The following is a 13,476-nucleotide window of genomic DNA, read 5'->3' on the forward strand; positions in this document are numbered from 1 at the left end:
TCTAAAATGGTTGCGAATAAACAAGAACGGTCATTTGATTTATATGTGCAAACCAATTTATTACATAATAGTAACTGATTTCTTAGTTATTTAATATATAATTATTATTTTATTATTTCGTATTATGCAGAAAAATATAAAATAAGTATTTATTCTGCACAAGACGCAGATCTTAACCTAATTATGTATCTCTTTAATAATTTTGAATCTTAAACATTTTCTAAATATCATGCCATAATAAAAGAAAGAAATGAAAATAAACTCAAAAATCAATATTTATATCGAGCAATAACTAGAATGACACAAAAAGGTGAAAAATATCGAAGATAAATAGGATTGGCACGTGAACGTAAATTTCTCATAACCATAAGTAACTTTTAAATTGCTCAATCATGATATAAAACCGAGTTGACATAGTTTCATTGTAACCAAATAGTAGGCATGAGATTCTTCGACCTAAATGTTAGGTTTTTATGCGATAAATAATTTTTTGACCTAAAATATTTTTAAAAATGAGATCAGTTCATTAGTAAACAAATAATGTAATTAACAAAAAAGTTTTTTAATTTTTTTAAGGCCAAATATATTAATTTGATCAATAATATAATTTTTTTTCATACGATATTTCTTAAATAATTTATATATATTTACTCTGTGCAAGGCGCATGTCTTATCCTAGTTTTTCATTAAAATTCAGAAGGAATTTTGTACACATTTATAGAAAGGGCAATTGTCAATAATAGCACCTTTAGAGTTTTTGTCTCAAAAATGGAAATAGAAGGAGAAAGTCACAAAAATGACATTCATTAAAGAGTAAAATATCCCTAATACATTTGGTTTAAAATTAAATAAACAAACAAAAATAAATAAAATAAATTTTTTTTATAGTTTCAGATTCAAAATTTTTTATAATTTTTTTTTGAAATTTTTTTTTTCGAATTTTTTTTAAATTTTTTTTCAAATTTTCTTTTTATAATTCAAAAATACTTTTTGAAACTGTTTTTTAAATTTTTATTTTTATTTTTAATTTTTTAGTATTTATTTTTTATTTTATAAAATTTTAAACCCTAATTCCAAAACCTCACCCCTTAACTCTAAACCTATTTTTGTGATTTTGAGCGTTGAGTGCTAGTTTGGGAACAAAAACTTGGTTTTGGTGCTATCTTTAGTCTTTTTCTCTTTTAGAAATTATATAATTTGTTTTGAACATATTTATTATAAACATAAAGAATCATGAAGAATCCATCAATCCATAACTCTTTTCGTTTGAGAATAAGTTGCTGAATTCAGATTTCGTTAACAATTTTTTGACAGTAAAATTATAAAACATAATCCATATAAGATTATATAAATAGTTAATTGATCGTAAATAATTAGAAAAACATGGTAAGTTTATTTAAAATTGATGAAGTATAACATGTTTTTCCATTGCTGAAAACATGTTCTTTCTAGCACAACGGTAAGTTTATAATCGCTTACACTGCTAACCTGGGTTCGAATACCATGCAATTAAACAAGTGATAAAAATACCCCAGCAGATTTCGAACTGAGGACACGCAAAAGGCACATCTGACGTGACCACAAGACGTTTGAGCATTTTTTTTTTCTTATTAAATATATTAGCGTAGTAATCATCCTATTGCTAATCGTTTAGGGTCAGAGTCTCAGACTCTCAGTGTTTTGTTTTGAAATCCAAAGGTTTCGAGTTTCTAATTTCAATTGCCTATTAAATATTTCTTCATTGTTTTAGGGTTCTTTTATGCTCAGTAGGTTCTGCTTAGTGCTGATGATAAGTTTGAGCTGGTGAACTTATCGATTACTTGTAAACCTCGTAACAATGTCGATTACAGATTATCTAAGCCTCAAGAGATAACGATGATCCTCACACATGAATACATCGTTACTCGCATACGAATCTCCTAAGAGATCGCCTCAAGACTCTCGTCTCACTCACTTCTGATCTTCGATAGTCTTCTCCAACCACAATACAGAGTATTTATTCAACTATCATAACTGCCAAAGACTCTTTCTCCATTCGACTCTTTGCTCCTTCCTTCCCTTCATATCTTGCCTTTAAAGGACTAGCCACGTCAGCAGTATCTGATTCTTCCTTTGGCCCAAGCGTATCAGCTGATTTCTCCGGGGCCTTTGAAATCTTGGGGGGCTCTTGTTCTGTTTCTTGTGTGTGTCATAACAGTTGGGCTCTAGTGGCGGCTGAGCCAAGCTCTGACCAAGTTAGGGAGAGGTGTAGACATGATTCTTGTTTTGCTAATTCAAATATTATAGATAAAAGTTTTATATATCACTAGTGTCCTTGCAATACAACAAAAATACCATGATACTAAAATGCAATAATTTTATTGAACAGAACAGCAATGAGATGGATGAAGCTAACGAGTGCTTCAGTGCCTTCTTCTGCCAAGATTCCTCAGGATGTATCCGATGGTTACTCCAATTATAATTCCAGGTGCAAAGCCGAACCCTGCTGCTACCCAACTCAACCTTTCCACTTCTTCGTCTTCGTCTTCTTCTTCGGGCACTGGTGGTTCAGTTTCTGGCGATGTTGGATCTCCACAAACAGGCTTAAGGGAAGGACCATAAAGTCCAGGGTTTCCCTCATAGGAAGAGCAGTTTTGTCGCTGGAACTGTGTACCTTGTGGTATTGAACCTACGAGCTGGTTATGTGAAACGTTGATCCACTCAAGAGACGAGAGGTCCCCTAGCTGTGGAGGGATCTCACCAGAAAGCTTGTTTTGGGATAGGTCCAGTGATTCCAGTGCAGTAAGGTTTGCCAAAGAAGATGGGATGTGTCCTGTGAAAGCATTTCTTGACAGATTGAGAACATAGAGTCCCTGCAAGAGTCCAATGGATTCAGGAACTTGTCCATGGATTCTGTTTCCAGAAAAATCAATGATTGTGTAGATTGTGAGGACACGTTCCATTGCCATTGATACTCCTTTACTCATCAACATAACAGAAACGTAGTTGAAGAGAACCTCGATGTATTCCGGTTGCGTAGAATTATCTTCATTCGTGGATATTGCAGTCCAGTTGAGGAAGTAATCAGATGGTATGGTACCGTGGAAATCGTTATGTGATACATCAATGATTTTCAAGGCAGGAAACCCGAACCAAGCCCCCCCATTGGAGTGATGCAACATGCCATGAAACTTGTTGGATCGGAGGACAAGAACTTCTAGGCTCTGCAAGGAATTCAAGTGGAACGGGAATGTGTCGTTGATAGCATTACTCTCCAAGTTAAGAACTTCCAGACGAGAACAACTGGTTAGAGATGGAAGAAGCTTTCCCTCCAATAGGTTGTGGCTGACGTCAATGACCCTTAAATGCTTGGCATGCATGCACATGTGAGGAAGACTTCCGATGAGACCATTGTTATGAAGATCCAGATATCGCAGCTCTTGTAATCTCCATAACCAGTCTGGTACTTGACCTTTGATGTTGTTGTTGGAAAGGTATATAGACATTAGATTTCTCTGGTCTCTTATGAAATCAGGAAACTCAGTGATGTTGCAGCTTGACAAGAACAAAAACTCGAAATTTGATGAAAAATCAGAATCTGAAGTGATGTTTGATGTTGAAAGAGGGATGCCCGAAAGATCTAGCCGTACTAGCTTCTTGAGAGAAGAGAAGACATTTAAGTCAACTGGACTATTGTCTCTGAAATTGTTAGACCCAAGGTAGAGATATTCTAAATTGGATAACAGAGAAAAATTCTCGAATCCAACCAGATCACTGAGTTGGTTATTCTCCAAATCAATTTCTTCCAATGAAGAGATTTGGAACAAGGATGAAGGAACTGCTCCAGTAAAAAGATTATCATGGGCAACAACGGCTACCAGTTCGGAGAGTTGCCCAATGTTAGGTGAGAGGGAACCTATGAAGTGGTTTGAATCGAGAGAGAGCCTGAGTAGTTTGGTTAAGTTGAAGATTGCAGATGGAATGTTTCCGGTGAGGTGATTATTGGCAACCTCAAACGTGATCAACTGTTTTAGATTGCCAATGGAAGATGGGATTTCACCAGTTAAAGAGAGAGCCTGAGTAGTTTGGACGAATCAAGTGTCAAAGAAACTAAATGTTTAAGGTTGCCGATGGAATCAGGTATGACACTTGAGAAAGATGTCATAAAAAACTCCATGACTTTCATAGAGTTGTTTCTACGAAAAACAGGAAGTTTGCCTCTCAGATTTGGGTTGTGACTCAGGATAATGGACTGTAAGTTTGGTATCAGAAAAATACTGCTTGGAAATTCTCCATCCAGGTAGCAGTTCTGAAGATGTAGCCATCTCAGAGATTGCATCTTTGAAAACTCGTGGGGGATTTTTGAAGATATGTTTACAAAGCTCATATCCAAGGCTCTAAGGTTCTTAAGGTTACTAGCAAGTAGATGGAGAAAATATGGTGGGTTTTCAATGAACAGCCAACTTGGAGGAGGTAAAAGATAAGAAATATAGGAAAAAGAAGAAAGATCGAGAGACACCAAATTGGTGAGTTGGAGAATTTCTGTTGGTATTGGACCTTTCAATGAAGATCCAGAGAGATTTAGTGTTTCTAGCAACATGAGATTGTTGAACTTATGAGGGATTGGAGAAAAAGTGAAATTATTGCAAGCAAGGTTCAAAGTTTTGAGATGTATCAGTCTAAACAAACTGGAATTCGGTTCGAGACGGCCATAAAGATAGCTGCAACTTAGATCGAGACCAATTACCTTTCCTGACTTTGTATGGCATGTGACACCTTTCCAACTACAACACTCCGTGCTATTCCCCCATGATTTGGTCTTTGGGTAAGACTTAACGTTCACCACCGTGTCATCATAAATTGTCACAGAGTCACCAAAGTAGTCGTTAAACTCACCAGACTTCCAAATTTTGAACTCAGCCTTCAGCTTGAGAAGCAAAACTCTTTCATCTGGATCGCACAGGTCCGGTGTTAGAGATGCAGAAGTGCTTAATAACTTTGCATAGGAGAAGAGAAGAAGAGCGATAGGAAGATAGAAACTGAAATTATAGTATGAGCCTATCATTTTTTTTGTACCAATAGCTTAATGGATGTATAATGTACTTATAGGGAACATTTAGTGTGGTTGGTTTACGAGTGTTCGTTCATTAATAATCGACTAGGTAATAATCTACGGATTGCGCGAGATGTGATTATTAGTTTTGTTATTTTTAATAAAAATACATTAAATCTGTTTAATTTGGATATCGGTTCGGTTTTAAATTGTCTTTTGGTTTTTAATCTCTTAAAATATAACTATTATTTTAAATTAATATTTATTTTTGTTTATTCGATTAGAATGTTTGATTTTTTAGTTTTTTTTGGTAAAAACTAAAAAATTACTATTATTTGTTTATTTTCATGTTATGAATTTTAGATAATCGTCATGTCGAACCAATGGTTTCATATCATAGTTTCTAAACGGATAATAGTTCAAGAAAAAGAAAAGAAAATTATTAAGACAAATCATTCACTACAATTTGGTCGGTAGTGAAAGAACCATTAAGAAAAAAATATTTCAACTTCCAAAAAAATAGATACTTCAGTTGTGGTAAATACTTAGTTACAAGGTGCTCACATCAAGGTGCGCATGTATGTGTATGTAAAAGTATATAAAAATTGTTGACAAATATATAAGATATTGTTAATTAATATTAAATGACTTTTTTATTCAAAATAATACATGAAAGATAAAATTAAAATTAATTAAAAAATAAAAAAGGCCTTGACGTTAGTGAATTTTTTTCATATACAGAAAAATAAATTGTATCCGTAAATAGAGGTGGGCACATATCGAATATCCGGTTATTTGGAGGCATTCATGTCGATTCAATCCTTAGCCACCTGGATAGTCGGTGACTCTGATATCCGAAATGATTTAGAATTTTAAAGAATATCCGATTTGATCCGTAGATAAAATAAAAATTTAAACATAATTGAAAATTTTAATAATAACATTTTATTACAAAAATAAAATATTATTTAACTTTTAAAATTTTAATATCTAATACAATAAATTTAATTCATAAAAATATTGTAAAACTTATATAAACTATAATATATATATATACACAATGCTGTACATATATGTGTATATATGCATATAACAGATTGAATTAGATATTCGTTCCTAAAAATATTGGTATTTGTGATCTGTTTTTTTTTGTATTGTATTTTAGTATTTGATTTGCTTTGTAGAGTTACAGATATCCATATTTTTTTATTCAAATCAAAACGGATAACGAATCAAATCAAAATTTATAAATATTTTGCCCAACTTTATCCGAAAACAATAAAAATAATATATATGTATATATATATAGTTAGCTTTTGATTCGTTATTTATTTTGATTCGAACAGAAAAATCTAAAGTTTTATTGAAACCATGCATGTGAGTTTTATATTTAAAAAATACAAAATATATAGTGTGAACATATTTATGAATCTCCTAGACTATATATGCGAAGTGATTTATACACATGTCGTGACTACAATAATTTTCGCTGAAAAATGATGACATGACACTTAAAATAGATGACATGGTTTTAGAAAATAGTGTCATGGCATCATATTAATTGTGAGATGTAAAATTTTCTAATAAATATTAAAAAAAATTTGCATTGATTTTAAATATGGCAATAAAAATAACACATATATCATCATTAATGTCAATTTTCCATATAAATATTTATTTATGGTAAACTATTAAATATATTAATAATTTATATATAACAATTAAAAAATATATATATATATGTATATATGTATCTCACATTAATAAAATAAATTAAATAAAGTAACACTAAAATAAAAAAAATTGATAGTTAAATATTTAAACATTATTTAAATTTATCTGTTCAAAAATATTTTTCAGTTTAACTAAAACAAAAAAGTCTCAAATTTATTAGAATATATATTTATATGTAAATAAATATATATATATATATATATATATATTTAAAATTAGATGGAAATATATATATATATATATATATATATATATATATATATATATATATACAATAAATAATATAAAAAACAATAATATAATTAAAATAATTTTTATAAAATCTAATTTTGTCTTTATAAAATTTTTGAATAAAATCAAATTTAAATAGTTATACCAAATCAAAAGAAATAAGATTGCAAAAGTACGTTTATGATTTTTTATAACTATTGAAGTTAAAATATAAATTAATAATGTTGAAATATAAATCAAAATTTTCTTTTGAAATAAAAAATGTTATGTTAAAAATTACTATTTCTGCGCATGGCGCATGAAAACTCCTAGTATAATATGAACATGTTAGCATACTTATTATCAAATTATTGTGAGGCTCTCACGTGTCTATTGTAGGGTAAATGTATTTATTACAATGATTCTCATTTAATATAAAGGGACTGTCAAAATTAATAATAGTATTGAAGTCTATTATTTAAGGGGAATTGCAACGCATATACATAAGGAAAATAAAAATAAAGTTTATATCCACAACATTACCTTGGCTACGATATTTTGTGTATATTATATTTTAATTGCATTTTTACCCTTGATAATACACGCGCGCACCACATATTTTCTTCTTCACCACCATCACCTTTTCCACCATTGTTGCCACCATCTCTATTGTTTTCTTTCCTACCACCGCCGCCGCTACTTGTGATCTCTTTACCTTTTCCCACAGTGTCTTTTGAATTAATATTTATCGTGGACATATCATCAGTGTCTAAGCAATCCGATCTTTTGTGTGTTATCTGAAATCAAAATGACCATTTAGTTTATAGATCTGATTAGAATGAGTTAACAGCAAAACGACGAAAAACGTACTTTCTGAAAAAAGTTAAAGAGTAAAAGTTTGATCTCATATACTATATGAAAGTACTAAACAGTATAGTCACACGGAAGACACACTTACACATAGGACGTACGCAGTTGAAGACTCCACATTTAACCCAAACTAACGCCCGTAGTAACCTAGTTGCTGATTTCCCCTCTGTTTAATTTTGTTCGGCTTGTTTGGATAAAAACCCAAATCTGATATTACATACTATATTGAATATAGTATAGTCGTATGCCAGCCTTTTTCCATACATGGACATGCGTGCATATATGTTCTCTTCTTTGGTGAATATGCCATCAAAATAGTATAGTTTCCTCTTATGTTGCTTTCACTCTTACACTCCCTCCTACTCTTTCTCTCCTCCCCTCCCTTCCCCGGTCTCTCTCTGTCTCTCTCTCTCTATTCCTACTTCCTTTCCTCCATACTTCTATCTTTCCTCCTTCCTCCTCCTCCCCTCCATTCCTACTTCCATTCCTCCTTTTCCCATTCCTCCTTTTCCCATTCATCAATATAGTAACTATCATTAATTGCCATACTATTCTAAATGAAATATAGTATATTTTAGACCTTCAAGGTTAGGGTTTATGTAGCTCCGTTATGGATGATGGTTTGGTTTTACAATTGGAGTTTAGGGTTTGGGTTAAGGGTTTACGGTTTGGATTTAGGGTTTAGAGTTTGGGTTTAGGGAGGTTTTTGTTTAGGGTTTGGGTTTAGGGTTTAGACCTTCAAGGTTAGGGTTTAGGTAGCTTTGTTATGGGCGATGGTTTGGTTTTACAATTTGGGTTTAGGTTTGGGTTAAGGATTTACGGTTTGGATTTAGAGGTGTTTAGGGTTTAGGTAGCTCTGTTTGGGTCTATGGTTTGGGTTAAGAATTTGTGTTTAGGGTTTGGGTTTATGGTTTAAGGTTTAGGTAGATCCGGTATGGTTTACGGTTGGGTTAAGAATTTGGATTAGGGTTTGGGTTTAGGGTATACGGTTTGGGTTTAGGGTTTAAGGGTCTACCGTTTGGGTTTAGAGTTTATAGTTTGGGTTTAGAGTTTAGTGTTTAGAGTTTGGGTTTAGGTAGTGGGTTTAAGGTTTATTTGGTTTTGTTTTATTATGTTGGTAACCAACATCAATTGCCATACTATTCTAAATGAAATATAGTATAATTAGAGTGAAATGATTCGTGTGCCTATACTAAATAGTGTGTAGTATACTATGATAATTTTATCTTATGCATTTCAACATCAAGCGCACGCGCCTGAAAGAAGATTTTGGTCATGTTTTGCACAAATTGTCCCATCCATCTTGAATTATTGTATAATGGTTTTATTTTTCTTTTTTTTTGCCTCTTATGAATACTAGATTTTTTAACCGCGCTATGCGCGGATAAGATATTATATGTATTTCTCAATTCTAAAAAAATAATGTATAATATTATATTAAATTATTTAAAGAATATAAAATAAGACTACATAACATAAATATATTTTTAAAATTTCTTTGGTGGAAATCATTATGTTGTTTGATTGTTGTACTTAATTCACATATTTGCATAGTTATTTGTGATAGATGAATAACTATATTTTTATTATTAGTAAATAATATATATTTATTATATAATATAAGAAAAATAAAATTATTTACTTTTAAAACAAACTTGTCTCATGTTGGAGACTCGGTTATAAACATATCATATTCGAATGAGACACTTTTACAGTTATAAATCTTCTTAATAATCAAGAAACAAATCTGAGTATCAAAACAATATCTCATACGATCTCTTTGTGGAATAACTGCTCTGAAGAAATTGAATTTAGGCGTAAAAAAAGACTGAAAATGGATGTGCAGATGTGTTATCTAAGTCAGCTTTACAAAATACTATTCATAGTTCATATATCATTTATGTACATCATATTTTTTTGTCCATACTTTCTTAAACATCTTGAAATAACTGATGCTAATTAATAATAAATTTTTGGCTGGCAAAAAAAAATCAAATTTATCTAATTATCGCTTAATTTGTCTAACTGATATATATGTATTTCTCAATTCTAAAAAAATAATGTATAATATTGTATTACATTATTTAAAGAATATAAAATAAGACTACCTAACATAAATATATTTTTTAAACTTTCTTTGTGGAAATCATTATGTTGTTTGATTGTTGTACTTGATTCACATATTTGCATAGATGTTTGTGATAGATGAATAACTATATTTTTTATTATCACTAAATAATATATATATATATATATATATTTATTATATAATATAAGAAAAATGAAATTATTTACTTTTTAAACAAAGTTGTCTCATGTTGGGGATTCGGTTATAGACATATAATATTCGAAGGAGACATTTTTACAGTTATCAATCTTCTTAACAGTCAAGAAACAAATCTGAATATCAAAACAATATCTCATACGATCTCTTTGTGGAATAACTACTCTGAAGAAATTGAATTTAGGCATCAAAAAGGACTGGAAATTATGTGCAGATGTGTTATCTAAGTCAGCTTTACAAAGTACTATTATTCATAGTTCATATATCATTTAAGTCCATCCTTTCTTAAACATCTATAAATAAATGATGCTATTTATAGTCAATTATCTAATATAATATATAAATATAATAGTATTAACAGAAATTCGGTTTTAATTATTTATATTTTAGATAATTCTTATAATTATTAATTTTAATCACTTATTTAATCAGATATATTTTAAATTTATTTTTATTTTTGACTATTTATATAATTTATTCATTAAGGGTATAAACGATTTATTATTAATTTTAATCACTTTTTTAATCACATAGATTTGAAATTCGTTTTTATATTTTGACTAATTTATATAATTATTCATTAAGGGTATAAACTATATTAACCGCTCTAACTTTTAACGGGAGAGCTCTGTTGCAAAAATTACTATTTATATAATTTATTCATTAAGGGTATAAACGATTTATTATTAATTATAATCACTTTTTTAATCAGATAGATTTGAAATTCGTTTTTATATTTTGACTAATTTATATAATTATTCATTAAGGGTATAAACGATATTAACCGCTCTAACTTTTAACGTGAGAGCTCTGTTGCAAAAATTTACTTCGCAAATAATAATAGTATATATTTATATAATTATTCATTAAGGGTATAAACGATATTAACCGCTCTAACTTTTAACGTGATAGCTCCGTTGCAAAAATTACTATTTATATAATTTATTCATTAAGGGTAAAAATTATTTATTATTAATTTTAATCACTTTTTTATTCAGATAGATTTGAAATTCGTTTTTATATTTTGACTAATTTATATAATTATTCATTAAGGGTATAAACGATATTAACCGCTTTAACTTTTAACGTGAGAGCTCAGTTACAAAAATTTACTTCGCAAATAATAGTATAGATTTATGGGGTATAGTTATCTTTTAGTTTTTAGATTTATCGTTATCTATTTACCTTTTACTTTTTGTTTGTTCATTTGTTAAAATTTAAAATATATAAATAAGTATGTTTGAAATAATAAATTGTGATTTTATTCTCTATATTTTGACATACCTTTTTATATATTTCAACATTTTGAACATGAAAAATCATAGACATCGTTACGTGAACATAATTTTTTAGATACGGTTTGGTGAACTAAATTTTGTAGAAAACTTTTGGTGGACGGAATTCTCTGAACTATAATATGTGGACCAATATTTTTCATTATTTTGTATTATTAGTGTTCTTTTCACTTTTGTGTGTTCATGCTAATTTTTTAAATAACTAATTTGTTTGATATAACTAATTATATTTCTTTTTTTACTTTTTATATTTAACATCTATTTATATATATATAATGTACATACAAGAAAATCGTGGATACAAATTTGGTGGACAATAGTCTCATTGATATTTTAATAATGTGGAGAAATCATTTCAAAATCATTGTTGTATAATCATATGTAAAAATAATTATATCGTGGATATAATAATTCATCTATAACTTATTAAACTGACATTTTTTATTTTATTTTGAAAGATGTTCATTTCACATAGTTTCATGTTAATTGAACACACAATATAGTTTGTCTTTACATTTTTCTCAATACATATATTTTCCAAGTTGTTTCTGATTTTATCCTAAAAAGAAGTTTCATAGATAATGTTGTCAATCATACTATCAAATATGAGGTTTGGTGGACAAAGTTTTCAATCCTACAAAGTTTCATGGACAAAGTTTCTTTTGATGAGGTTTCACAGATCAAGTTCTCAATCCTATAAAGTTTCGTAGATGAAGTTTCGTGGACGCTATGTTGTGGTGCATTTTGTACACGAGTTTTTTTGGATGATGTGTTTACTCTGACGCATAGTGTGCACCTCCTTTTTCTCCGCCATTCGCCATCATTGGTTTGGAGTTGAGTGAAATGATTCGTGTGCCTATACTAAATAGTGTGTAGTATACTATGATAATTTTATCTTATGCATTTCAACATCAAGCGCACACGCCTGAAAGAAGATTTTGGTCATGTTTTGCACAAATTGTCCCATCCATCTTGAATTATTGTATAATGGTTTTATTTTTCATTTTTTTTGCCTCTTATGAATATTCAGCAAATTCACCCATTATTAACCTTTTGCTCGTTTAAGGAATGTTTTGTAACTCACTCTCAACGAATAGTCAGATATTTGGTGCAAATAATTATAAAGTTCCATTGATACATTTAATACCATTGTTTCAATGATAATCTTTGACGAGAGTTGCAGATTTGACGAGAATTATATTTGCACAAAAATCACAAACTCAGAAAATTTAATGTTTTTCACTTATATAAATTTAATACGGTATACACGAAAACTCTCTTAATCATTTACTCCTAGGCAGTTTCCCAACCATTTGGGTTTTCTTTTCTTGGGATTTCGTTTTCAAAATTTCTCTCTTTTTGACACTCTCAACCACCTGATTTTATCATAAAGTAGTAGCCAATGTTTTTAAACCCGATCCGAACACTGAACCGGATGATTTATGGAGTTAGTGGATCAATCGCAGATGAACCGTGAGTTAATAAATAAATTAATTCTATTATATATAATCAGTGTTTTGAAACCCGACCCGGATCTGCTGTTGAACCGGTAAACCGGTGTCCCAAAAAAAATCAGGTTTTTTAAAAAAAAAACCCAATATTTAAAAACCCAAAAACCTGTGAAGACCTACTAAAACCAGAAACCCGATACCGGTTGAACCACCAGTTGAACTAATGGATATTTTTTACCTTTTTAAGTTTTTAATTATGTTTTTAGATTGTTTTTTATATTCTAAATTTCCAATTAAGAAGTTAGATTTTCATTTTTCAGTTTTATATTTGTGATTCATAGGTTTTGATGAAGATTTCAGTATGCCACCTAAAGAAAATAAGGTGAATGATGGTAGAGAAAACCAAAATTAATTGATATGATTTGGTGTTAATTTATTTTTGATATCGATTATTTAGTATAATATATGTTTTGCTCTTGTTTTATTTTGGATTTGAAGTTTAATTTATTATTCACATTAGACATTTAAATATTTATAAATTTTATGTCTTGAATTATTTTAGATGTCATAACTCTTAACTTGTTACAAAAATTATAAATA

The 13,476-nt window shown here is 29.6% G+C and overlaps 1 pseudogene; it reads right to left on the reverse strand.

Moving 5' to 3' along the window:
* Positions 1 to 2,003: 2,003 nt before the first annotated feature.
* Positions 2,004 to 5,354, reverse strand: LOC117134292 (annotated as a pseudogene).
* Between the last annotated feature and the right edge of the window lie 8,122 nt (positions 5,355 to 13,476).

This window comes from Brassica rapa, chromosome A05 (genome assembly GCF_000309985.2).
Source record: "Brassica rapa cultivar Chiifu-401-42 chromosome A05, CAAS_Brap_v3.01, whole genome shotgun sequence".
NCBI lineage: Eukaryota > Viridiplantae > Streptophyta > Magnoliopsida > Brassicales > Brassicaceae > Brassica > Brassica rapa.